This window comes from Protopterus annectens, chromosome 5.part0 (genome assembly GCF_019279795.1).
Source record: "Protopterus annectens isolate FY-2018-M chromosome 5.part0, PAN1.0, whole genome shotgun sequence".
Lineage (NCBI taxonomy): Eukaryota > Metazoa > Chordata > Ceratodontiformes > Protopteridae > Protopterus > Protopterus annectens.
The window spans coordinates 827,764,490-827,777,059 of record NC_056735.1 but is presented as its reverse complement, the minus strand read 5'-3'; the positions used below and the strand labels follow the sequence as shown (position 1 = coordinate 827,777,059).

Below are 12,570 nucleotides of genomic sequence, written 5' to 3'. Positions count from 1 at the left end.
GTGTGTGTGTGTATGTGTGTGTGTGTGTGTGTGTGTGTGTGTGTGTATATATATATATATATATATATATATATATATATATATATATATATATATATATATATATATATGTATTTTTTTTTCAGTTTTCAAGGCAAAGCTTTATGACTGCTTAAAACACAAAATCGCTGTTTTATCTCTGTGATTGCTGCTCAAATGCTATCAGCAGAAAAGAGATCTATTCCCAGACAGTGTAGCAGCAGTTATTCTTCATTTTTGGGAGGTTTTGCATTGGTAGTGGAAGATAACATGTATAGTTAACATCCCAGAACACTATTGGAATGAACAAAATTACCTTACTTGGCAAAAGTAACACTTCTGCAGTTTTGCCTGCGCATATGCAACAAATGGTAATCTCTTGCTGATTGTGAGGGTTGGTATTTCCCTTGATCTTGGATTATTTCTTTATTGTAGTTTGTTTACTGGGATAGTACACTGATCACTATAGAACATTTGCAGACAGAGCCCGGGTGAAGAGATTCACAAAAAAGAAAATAGAACAAATTCACAAACACAGAGTAATAACAGAAGTTATACAATATGTAAGTAATATTGGCAGTGTAGAAAGTCAAATGTGAATAAATTTTAATAGTAAATATGAGAGGGAAGCAGCAGCTGAAAACAAAGGATCAAAGTAGAAGTAATGAAGGTGAGGAGGGAGTTAGGTTATATGTCCAGTGGAAAAGCACTTAAAGTCAGATTTTGATGACGGCATCTTTTGAGTTGAGCTCAAAACGTGGGAAAAAAGGAGAATTGTTTAAGGTGAACAAGAGGGACTGCCAGAGTTGAGGTGCAAGAATGGAGAAGGAACAGTTGGTACAGTGCATTTTAGTTTAGGGTATCTGGGTTGAGAGACTTAATTAGGGGATATTGCAGAGGTTGTAGGCGGTGGATTTATTATAGAGTTTGGCTACAAGAGGAGGTAAGGCACCTGGCTGAAGTAGTTTGAAAACAAGAGACCGTAGGAGTAACTCAACTCTGTAGGAGACTGGTAGCCATTTGGCCTTGGAGAGCTTGATGCAGCAGTGTTCCTCAGGGGGGGAATGAATCGGCAGATTTTATTTTCAATGGACTGCAGTGTTGATGGGTTTTTGTCGGAGGCTGTACCTATGATGGGAAACCCATATTCAAGTCGAGCGAGGAGGACTCCTCTATCAGTTACAGCTCTAGCTGGTCTAGAGAGAAAGGAAGATATTTTCCTGGTTTAAAATAGAAGAGAAACAATCTTTTTTCCTGGTGTTTTCAATGTGGCTTTGGAAATTAAATGGCTAGTCTAACCATAAATTTAAGTATTTAAATGATGTTGTTGTTTCTATTGGATAGCTGTTGAGATATGAAATGTTGAGATATTTAGGAGTTTTTTCAGCTTTTGTGAGGTTCATACTTTTTGTTTTAAAGAGGTTTAGGAGTAGTGAAGGTCAGGCTGATGCTGGTTATAAGTAATTGAATATGAGAGACTGCATCAAAAAATAACCATGTCATCTGCATAAAGAGTTATAGTAAACTCAGAGAAATTAGAGGGCAGGTTGATAATAAAGAGTGAAAACAAAAGAGAGGTGAGTATGGATCCCTGGGACACTCCTACGCTAAGGAGTGCTGGCAGTAATAGGGATGGGCCTAATTTAACTCTGATATACTATATATATATATATATACATATATATATATATATATATATATATATATATATATATATATATACATATATAGCTTAGATATAAATACACGTGGGTTTACTACTATTCGTTGGACAGAAATTCATCAAATCCAATATAATTGCAAAAACATTGATTTAAACACAGTTTATAAAAAAAAATACTAACAACATTTTTGCAGGGGGATCAACTGTGCAGCACCCCCACAATCACCGCTACTAACATATACCAACTCCAAGATACCACGACAGTGAGAAAGACCAAACTCATCAACATCATTACAGTGTGATCGTACACAACTGAAAACAGGCACTCTTCAAAAGAACAAATACTTAATAAGTAATGTCAAAGCTCAGTTTTTTGATGACGTAGACATCTAACAAAACAAAAGGCATATATGTGTGTGTGTGTGTGTGTGTGTGTGTGTGTGTGTGTGTGTGTGTGTACATTTATTTATGCAGGTATGTATTTATTTACATAATATTTTTTTGCCTCTGACCCACTAGCAAATAATAATAGGTTCATAGGTTCATAGGTTGGTAGTAGGCTATCAGGCCTAGGGCCTATACAAGCCTAGCCATAACAATTCCCTGGCTATTTCTTCCCACATTAATTTTTTGCAACTGGGACATGAAACCAGGCTGAATCCTAACCAATGTTTTTTTGGGGGTGAGGAAACATTTGTGTTCTAAACTGAAAAATATACACTCACATGCACACACACACACACACACACACACACACAAATATATATATATACGTGTGTGTGTGTGTGTGTGTGTGTGTGTGTGTGTGTGTGTGTGTGTGTGTGTGTGTGTGTGTGTATTTGTGTCTGTGTGCAAGCGTGTTTATGAATACATACATATACATTATCAGCTGGAATGTTTCATAAGGTGAGATAAAGAATCAACCTATGACTTCTATCCAATTTCCTACTGCATTCTATTCAGCTAGGGTGTGGGAAGTAGTTGTACCTTTGCACGTGTATAGGTAGAACCAACTATTAGTTTTATTCCATTAGAATAACTGACTGGAGAGTTTCTTAACTGCAGAGGATACAAAAGTCTGCTGCCAGGATTTGACCAGCATTACCCTGTTTACTTCCATCACTCCTATACTGATGGATTTGAACTGCTTGACAGAAGTGGCGAGATCTGTTTTAACAAATCGATAATATTCTAAGTCTACATGACCTGGGTTCCACCTATTTATGAGAAGACACTATTGGCCTAAGATCCCACTTGGTCACTAGAGCATCTGCAGTGGGAGGCTGCTTTTGGTTGCTAGAATGTTCTTGGTGACATCAGACAGATGCTCATTTACCAGTTTAGGTACCATTTCTATGGAACTTACTACCTTTTTTAATTCAGGTGGATAACTGTGAGGCTTCAAAATAGATGTTTCTCAAATACTATCTTTTTAAGCAAGTGCATTTAGATCTTCATAGAGATTTCAATTAGTCTGTCATACAAACCCTTTTTAATTTTATTTTGGTGGTTTACTGTTTTCAGTACATTATGCACCTGTTAAGTTATCTTAGATGATATTTATTGTTACCTGCACCCAATTCAGTAAAAGTTAAAAGTTAAAATTACTATAATATAGCTACAGTATCCAAGGCTGTAATTATGTTTTGTACACAGATGCCATATGTTGCCCTTTCTCAATAATCTAATGTTTAAAATGTACACATATTTCCAGCCTTGCCAGTATATCCTTAGAAATGCACATGTACTTTTTTGCTATTTTCCTCTGTTGCCAAGTAGTTGAAAGTTATTCCTATCTATAATTAATTTTTACAAATTAATTTTGTAGACATTTGGTTTGGACAGTTCAAGATATAACAAATGAGACAGCAGTGATACCTTTTAAATACTCAGATGTACTCAAATTTTATCTGGCTACTGTACCAGCAACATAATATGTCTAATTCTGCTATTTCTATGCTGAGACACTTCCTTAGTGATATATATCTTCTGTCCTACATCCCTTCTAATACCCCTGGCCTAACACTTATTTATTTTTTCCTCTTACAGCTGCTGTTTGCATTTTTACCCAGTGAGTACACCCGGCTAACCCTGCTTAACTGGATCTCTCACCCCTTTGCAGCTTCCTCATGGCAAAAAATACAAGTGTTCTCACCTGCAGGGAACCTGTTAGTTTCATTAATCTTCCTGCTGTACTAGTCAAGTTTCTATAGTGAAACACTTTTGTGCTTATTTGTCAAGTGGCACGCTCACTCACTCAATCAATTAGTGTTCGACTCCCCTGAACTTTCTCTCTCCATTCTTCTCTCCTTTTAACAACTGCTAATGTCAAGAGCTGCAAACTATGCAGACCTAATAAAGCAGCATGTATTAGGTTGTTATTAGATGCGTACATTTCTTACCTCTAGGAATTGCTACTCTTAACTGCTCCACTGTCTTGAGGCACACTTTAACACTTTAACTGATTGTTTCTACTGTGGTCTGGCAAGCTGCCTCAAGGTTTTCAGAGATCATTTCTGTTCACTCAACCTCTCTTTCTCCTTTCCTTTACAGCCTGTGCCCCATTGCTAGTGTACCCTAACCCAGCAGTTTAATGCTAAAGACACAGGTCATTTTTTTATACCATTATTTGCCTAAGCCTCTGCTATAATTGTGACACATGTGAGTTGTAATCAGCCTATTAATTGGTTCAGTCTGATATGTACAACAAATAGTTTCTGCCAGCTCCGCTCCCCTCCCTGCCCCCATATCCCACCTGTCCCAGCACACCTACACTTATTCTAGCCAAACATCCCTCCCATTACAGTCGCAACCAACCACACCTGCAACACCAACTCTAACCACACCTACATCCTACCACTAACCTCCCACTTTGAGTACCATGATCCGACACACAGTACCTATACTCTTCACATGCACCCTTCTTGCACACATTACATCTTACCAAATTACCTTTATACCTCCACCAAACAACTTCCACTGCACAACTACAGTCACCACCCCTCATGTCACACCATCACTCTACTCATGCACCTCTCACAACAAATACACCCCAATGCACAACCCACCTAAGCTATCACCTTCACCAGACAAACAAAATGCATCCCTAATGCCCTACAAACTATCCCTCAACCTAATTTATCTGACACCCACTTCACCAAACAAAAAGCTACCCTGAAACTTAAACTAATTCTCTCATTACTAAAACTAACATCCTCAGCCATAACAATACTTGCCCTCAGCGGGGACATCCACCCAATCCCTGGACTCCACAACTCCTTCACTGATAGTCAGCCTAACAACTTCACCCACCCTCAAATTACATCCAGTAATAGGAAACCAACTGACCTCCTTATCTTAAACCTAAATATCAGAAATATAGCCAATAAAATCCATGAACTCCATGCTACCATAGACTTATACTCCCCTGATATTATCATTCTAACAGAAACCTGGCTCAAACCATACATTACCAGTGAGCAAATTCTCCCTTCAAGCTACAATATCCTAAGACAAGATTGGTTACACAAAAAAGGGGGTGGTGTAGCTGTAATGTATAAACAGAATCTTAATATTCACATCCTAAACTTATCAGCCCCCCCCAATTGACAAAGAAGAAATAATCTATACCAACCTAAAAGTAAACCAAGACAAGACCATTAACATAATAGGATGCTCCTTCCCACCTGGCAACAAAATCCCTCCACTAGAAAACCTCAGCTGGGTAAATCATCACCTTCCACAAGAAACCATAATATTTGGTGATTTTAATATAGACTGGCTATCCTGTTCCAACCACCATCCAGCCCATGATCTAAATCTTAATTTGTTTTCCAATGTATCCAAACACCCACCAGAATAAATAAGAATTCCAACAAGCATTCTACTCTTGACTGGATACTAGTCAGCAAGAGCCCCCAGTCATACACAGCTGGCTGCCAACTGGATAGCCTCAGTAATCAAACCCCAACTTTCCTACTCAAAAAACACATATCAGGGTAAACCCATCACCTATCAGCAAATACATAATAAAGTAAACTTTAACCCTGGCAGTTTCATCTCAGCCCTAAAAACTGCAACTGGGCTCCACTAAAATACCACCTTCCTTAAAGTCCTAAACACCCATGCACACACAAGATTTACTAGAGTTAAAGCCCAGTCCTCCCCATGGCGACTAAAATCCACTAGATCAGAAATGAAAAACTGAGATAGAGCCTGGAATCACTGACACAAGACAAAAAGCCCTCTGATAGACAGAAATTCTGTGAATTACATAACAAAGTCAAAAAATTAATAAAACAGGATGAAATCCAATATTACCAGTCTGCCCTGAACTCCACCCAAAACAACCCTAAACCATTCTGGTCAACCATCAACTCCATCCTCCACCCAGGAAATGTAGGAACCCCTCCACCAAACAAAACAAACGCCTCTGAAAACATTGCCACCTCTTTCAACACTCACTTCACACAATCCATTCTATCACTAGCAAAACAACACAACCCCTCTCCACTACCCCCTCCAACTACACCTAGTAACCTGCCCACTGCATTCGCTTTCTCTCCTATCCCTACCTCCAACATAAAAAAACTCTTATCGAAACTAAAGCCCACAAAACTAGCAGCTGACACCCTCCCAGCTAAGTGCCTTAAAATTGCAGCTGAAGCCCTAGCCTACCCAGTTGAAATCCTAATTAACTGATCTTTATCTGAAAGCTATGTCCCTTCACAATGGAAAATATCCCACATTATCCTCCTCCACAAAGGTGGGCCCTCCACAGAATTCACCAACTACTGGCCCATTGCAATTCTGTCTCCTCTATCAAAAATACTTGAGAGATGCATTCACTCTTAGGTACTAGGCTACCTCCTTGCTAACAAACTCCTATCTAACACACAGCATGGTTTCCAACCATACCACAGCACAACCACTGCCTTATTTGCTTTCACTAATACAATCCTTCAACATAAAAACAATGGTTATTTCAGCTCTGCAACTTTCCTAGACCTGTCTAAAGCATTCAGCATGGTCGCTCATAAACAACGTATCACTGTCCTTAATACTCTATCCTTCTCTCAATCTGTCACAAACTGGTTCCAGAGCTACCTGACTGACCGCCATCAGTTCGTTGTTTGGCATAATGATATATCCCCCCAACTCCCTGTCTCAGTAGGTGTTCCCCAAGGATCCATCCTTGGACCCTTACTCTTCTCCATATTCACTAATAATCTAGCCTCTGCTACCAAACAGGCCACTCTCATACAGTACGCAGATGATTCCACAATCATCTGCTTAGCCCACTCCCTACCTGAACTTCAAAAGACCACACAGGAAGCCTTTGCCTCAGTTGAAACTTGGCTTTCAGATGCGCAATTAATACTTAACCCAAACAAAACAAAACTCATCATCTTCCAATCCACCAAACACAATCTAAACATCCACCAATTTAATATTAGAGCCAATGACAACACCATTATCCCCCCAACAGACCACGCCAAAATACTTGGAGTTGAAACTGACGATAACCTCAAGTTTGACATCCACATCTCGTTAACCATAAAAGTACACAAAACACTAGGAGCTTTATACAGAAATAAGCAATTCCTCACCAAAACAGCCAAGATTTCAGTTGCAAATAGCCACTTTATCTCCACCCTACTCTACGCCTCTCCAATTATTTACCAACCTAAGGCAAAGTGAGTTAGGTAAACTCGAAGCTTGCTACAACAAAATAACAAAGTTTGCCACTGGTGCAAACTACAGTAGGTACCACTGCATCTCACTTACTGAACTAGGCTGGCTAGAACTCCCTCACCTCCTTCAATGGTACCAACTCTCACTCACCCACAAACTACTAAATCATCCTCTAAAAGTCCCCTCCCTCCAAAATCTACTCCAACCCTACCACCAGACCACTATGCTCCAGCAACAAAAATCAATTACAGGTAACTAAAACCAGGAGCTCTGGTGGAGAAGATCTCTTCTCCTACTCCATAGCAAAATTATGGAATACCCTTCCTCACACTATAATGTCTGTGTCATCACACACTAACTTCAAAGCTGCTCTAATATTTCATCTAAAAGAGCACTGGACATGCCCCTGTAACAAACCTCCCTAACATCTCTATCCCAACCTCTCCAATCCCTTTCTTCCACCCCTCTAACTACATCAGATTGCAGCCAAATGCATTACTTGTAAACCTATATCTCAGCTGTAATCTTAGCCACTGTTATTCAATGGTAATAGCTGCTAGCTCAGCTATTAAAGTACTTGTTAGTCTTTATGGCACCAATGATATACGTGTTGTACCATTTAACTACAATAATTTCATTTTGAACTATAACTGTTTACTACTATTGTTAAACAAAACCTACCTATACTTCTTGTAACTTGTAATTAATTGTTGTTTTTAATTGTTTTTTTTATTGTTGAGCTTTTCTCCCTGGGCCTCTGCTGAAAAAGGACCTGTGTCCAGTCGGATTTTCCCAGTCAACAAATGTAGATAAATAAATAAATAAATAATATGTCAGTGAATTGCATATTATGAACAATGATAATATATAGGCTCGTAGGGTCCTTAAAAGCCTAGCCACACAAACCAAATGTGACCCACAAATCTGATTTAAATTTGATTTATAGGGGTTGATTTACAGGCTGCTTTTGTCCACCAGAGACCAAGCGTGAACTTCTGATTACCCATCCATTGTTCCAAGCTGCCTTTAATTAAGAATAGGGAGGAACTCTGCTTCACATGGATGGAGAGCCTGATTCAGAGAACATATCTGTCCCTGTAACATGTTCTATTTATGTTCTATTTATGTTGCAAGCAAAATGTAGGTCTTTTAATCTAGTAGTTCTGATGATTCTTGTTTTGCGGGTGTGCAAAGCATTCATCAAAACAGGGTCCAGGGATGCATTATATGCCGGGCAAAGATCCCATCTCAGAAGTCTGTAAGATAACATGACATTTATTGATATATTTACTTATATACTAACAACTACTTTAAACTTCAAGCATGTGATAATGATATGTTTTTAGTGTGTGTGTGTGTGTGTGTGTGTGTGTGTGTGTGTGTGTGTGTGTGTGTGTGTGTGTGTGTGTGTGTGTGTTTGCCCTAAATAGAACTGAAATTGATCAGAATCACAGTAATGAATTATTATCCAGGAACATGTTCTGTATATAGGAAATGAACACTACAATGTCTGGACAACAGATTTTAGTTTGCAGTTCTTACAGAAGAAAATCTCCATCACCAAAAGTGAACACATTGTGGAAGGTATGTCATTAAAGATTGCTTGAAATAAAATTTTAAGCAAGTAGTTGCCAGTATATGAGAACACCAAGTACTATGTTTTCTTATTGTGAAACTAGATCTAGCTTATCATTTATGGGTTTATTAAAAATTCTTCTTAAGTGACAAAATCCTACTATGCTCATGCAGCGGAATGCTTATATTTTTGTAGACATCTCAGTGTCAATACTAAAGGGCCATCAGATATTGTCTGGTTGGGATAGAAAAAATTAAAACAATGAATGAAAATGAAACAGCAGAAGTGAAAGCAGGTGAATTTCTTATTTTATTTAATCTTGTTCCAAGTGATTCAGATAGCAAAAAAAAGTTATCAATAAGTTTTGATAGCTTTAGAGTAGGGGTGGGCAAACTTTTTGATTTGTGGGCCACATTGAGTTTTAACATTTGACAAAGGGGCCGGAACAGGAGCAGATAGATGGCATGCTTTGAAAACATCACCTCATTGGGGGAAAAATACACATCTTGGGATATGGAGAAAACATGTGCTTTAATTTCCAATGAAATGAAGAAAAGCATTACAATAAAATCTCTGACTTCGAAATGAGTCTTTAAACACTGAAAATCAAATAAATGACCATTTTATTTTAAAGCACTGAAAGTTCTGTTATCCTTCAGGATATCACCATCACTCTCCTCCTGGCTGGAGATGCAGATGTACTTGTCCTGTTCCTTTTATTCAATTTGTTTAAGTCAACAACGACCAGTGCAAAGACGAAACAGTTGCAGCAAGTCAGTCTGTGAAGTGTTATATTTGATCTGTGCACACTGTTTAACGACACACACATTTTAATGGGAGCAGTGTTGTTGGTCTCATCAAAGTCTGGAGTTAGTTTTGTTGTGGCGATTCTCAGGATGGATCTGAGGTGTAGGTCTGTTAACTTGGATCTGTGGCTGGCTTTGTTGATGTTCATGAAGGTCTGTTCACACGACGGTATAGAGCCGAACAAAGCCAACATCATTAGATTTGGAAACACGGCATCATTGAGTGAAGCATAGAAGTCATTTAGTTTCAGAGAGCTGAACTTCTCTTTTAAGGCAGGGTCGGACTGAAGGTTGATCAGTTCGAGCTGAAGCTCCTCTGGAGCTGTTCCGGGGTCTTGTGACAGAGGAAAGGCCACCAATTGAAGTGACTTGTCAATTTTGTCGAAATCCAAAAACCGACGGCAGAATTCTCCGTGCAGTGCATCCAGTGACTCACTGTATTTCTTTACTTTTTCTCCGGCCTCTTTCAGCGTGGCTAGTCTAGGAAAATGAGTGAATGACTTGTTCAAAATCTGCCTGGAGAATAAAGCCAGCTTGGATTTGAAGGCTTTCACGTTTGTGTACATGTCATGCACAAACTGCTCCTTCCCCTGCAGTTTCACGTTGAGCTCATTCAAGTGTGAAAAAAATGCAAAGTCACACATCCAGCTCTTGTTGCTCAGCTCAGGAAATTCATCAGTCTTCTCCTGCTGCTCCAAAAACACGCCAATCTCCTCTTTGAGCTCCCACACTTGTTGAAACACTTTGCCCAAACTCAACCAGTGGACATAGGAGTGATAAAGCAGGTCCTTCCTCCAGGAATGAACTGACGGTGCTGAAGTCCGTTGACGAGTTTCGCCACAGGATTCACAACATGATTCAGCTGTAACACCGATTTACATAGAAATTCCTGGTGGATGATGCAGTGGAGGAAAATGACATCCTGGTCAGGGTCTTCATCTTTCACTTTATTCTGGATTCTCCTCAGCATCCATCTGTGGAGCAAGCTTACTCCAGGGAAGCTTCATGTTTTCGATGGCAGCAGACACCCGTTCAAACAAGTCCTCTCCCCGTGTTTGTCCTTTCAGAGACTCCATTGTCAAAAACTCCTCCGTTATTTCAAAAGTTTCGTTGATTCCTCGGATAAAAATGAGGAGCTGAGCAGTGTCTTTGACATTGTTGCTTTCATCCAGTGCTAAAGAATAAAAAGTGAATGACTTCTTTTGTTTAATCTGCTGGTGATATCTTCATCTATTAGTTCCAGATAAACTGATTATCTCAAATTTGTCTTTGGTCTCCGAGCACAAAATACCTGCTGTCTCTACCATACATTCTTTTAAAAACTCGCCCTCAGACAGTGGTTTGCTGGCCTTTGCTATTTTGAATGAAAGCATAAAACTGGCCTTGGTACTTGACTCTTGAATGGCAGTTTGACGGTGAAAAAACTTTGCTGAGCCTTCAAATTAGCTGCCAACTTCTCAGCAGCAGCTTCCAGTTCTTTTGTTGAGAGCTTGCTAGCATAATTAGCGTGCTTTGTGGCAAAGTTAATATTATACTCTTTAAAAAGCCACAGTTTCTTGGCATATCAGGCAAACAGCAGATGATCGGTGTTCAGTGAAAAAATATTTAGTTGTCCACTCCTTACTGAACACTCGACATTCTCTGTCCACTTTCCTTTTCTTGGGTCCGCTCATCTTCATGGTCAAAGGATAAAGTGCAAACATGGAGTAATAGGCCTACGCTTCACCTCAACAAAGCCAATATATCTAGAGTGCGCCATCTAGTGAGGAAACATCAGAATTGCAGGGGAAATAAAACATTAACAAGGTTAATTTATTAAATTTATTCAAGCTTGGAGGGCCGAATCAAAACGTTTAACGCTTTAGAGGATGTGCTGAATAAGGAGTGTAGAAAGGATGAATACAAAATACAAACAATGCATAAATGAAATCCTTAGGAGATATTACCTATAAATAGTAACTGATGGTCAAGTATCTCTGATTTTCACTCCTTACTTCTGTTAACTTAATTTTTCATCATTGTTGCAAATATAATCAATATGAATATTATAATAGTACTTACGTATTATCGCAACCACATTTGTTTCGTTGTGTAACTCATTACATTTGCAAGACAGGCCTGTATCTGTAAGTGTAAAGGGCTGTGTAAATTCCGAATTACCTTTGTTTCGGTTTTCTTATGCAAGTGGACCACGAAGAAGAAAGGAAAGCGGCCCTTTTGCAAACGAGTGCAAGAGGGACACCGTTTGTCATACATCGCGTTTTTTTTTTTTTTACAAAGAATGACAGCATCCAACCATGTGCTGTACTAAACTGTCCAGTACAGTAGGGGAACTGCAATCCTCCTTCATGTTAGAAGGAGGATCTGGAAAATGAAGCTCCTTGTAATCCTTTATGTGATACTTACTATGGCAAAAATTGTTGTTGTTCTTTCCAAACACTTACTATGCTGTTCCTTGAACAGAGGAATACCTTTCCTGGTGTTGTCATAGGCGGTCCCCGCTCCACAGTGTCATTTCACTTTCACAACTGGAAACTGCATTCCTGCAGGAAAAAGAGTGCCTGAAATACTTGCAGATACTGTAATGTAAATGCAATAATCCTTAGAAATGGGCCAAAAAGTTTACATTACTTTCAGAAATGGCATATATTACAACATGACAGGATGCCAAAAGAAGTGTAAATCCCTGATTCTCAATGCAGACCCAAACGGAACAAAATGTCCGTTACATATCCCTTACTATCAAGACACCAACAGGTGATACCAGGGTGGGTACTTCGTGTCATTTTGTAAGGTCTGCTATTTCAGAAAGT

The 12,570-nt window shown here is 39.1% G+C and overlaps 1 protein-coding gene across 1 annotated transcript in view; it reads right to left on the bottom strand.

The window, feature by feature from the left end:
* Positions 1-12,570, bottom strand: part of LOC122802847 (coagulation factor VII-like) — a 366,027-nt gene that overhangs the window by 70,800 nt on the left and 282,657 nt on the right. The gene's annotated exons all lie outside the window — the stretch shown is intronic.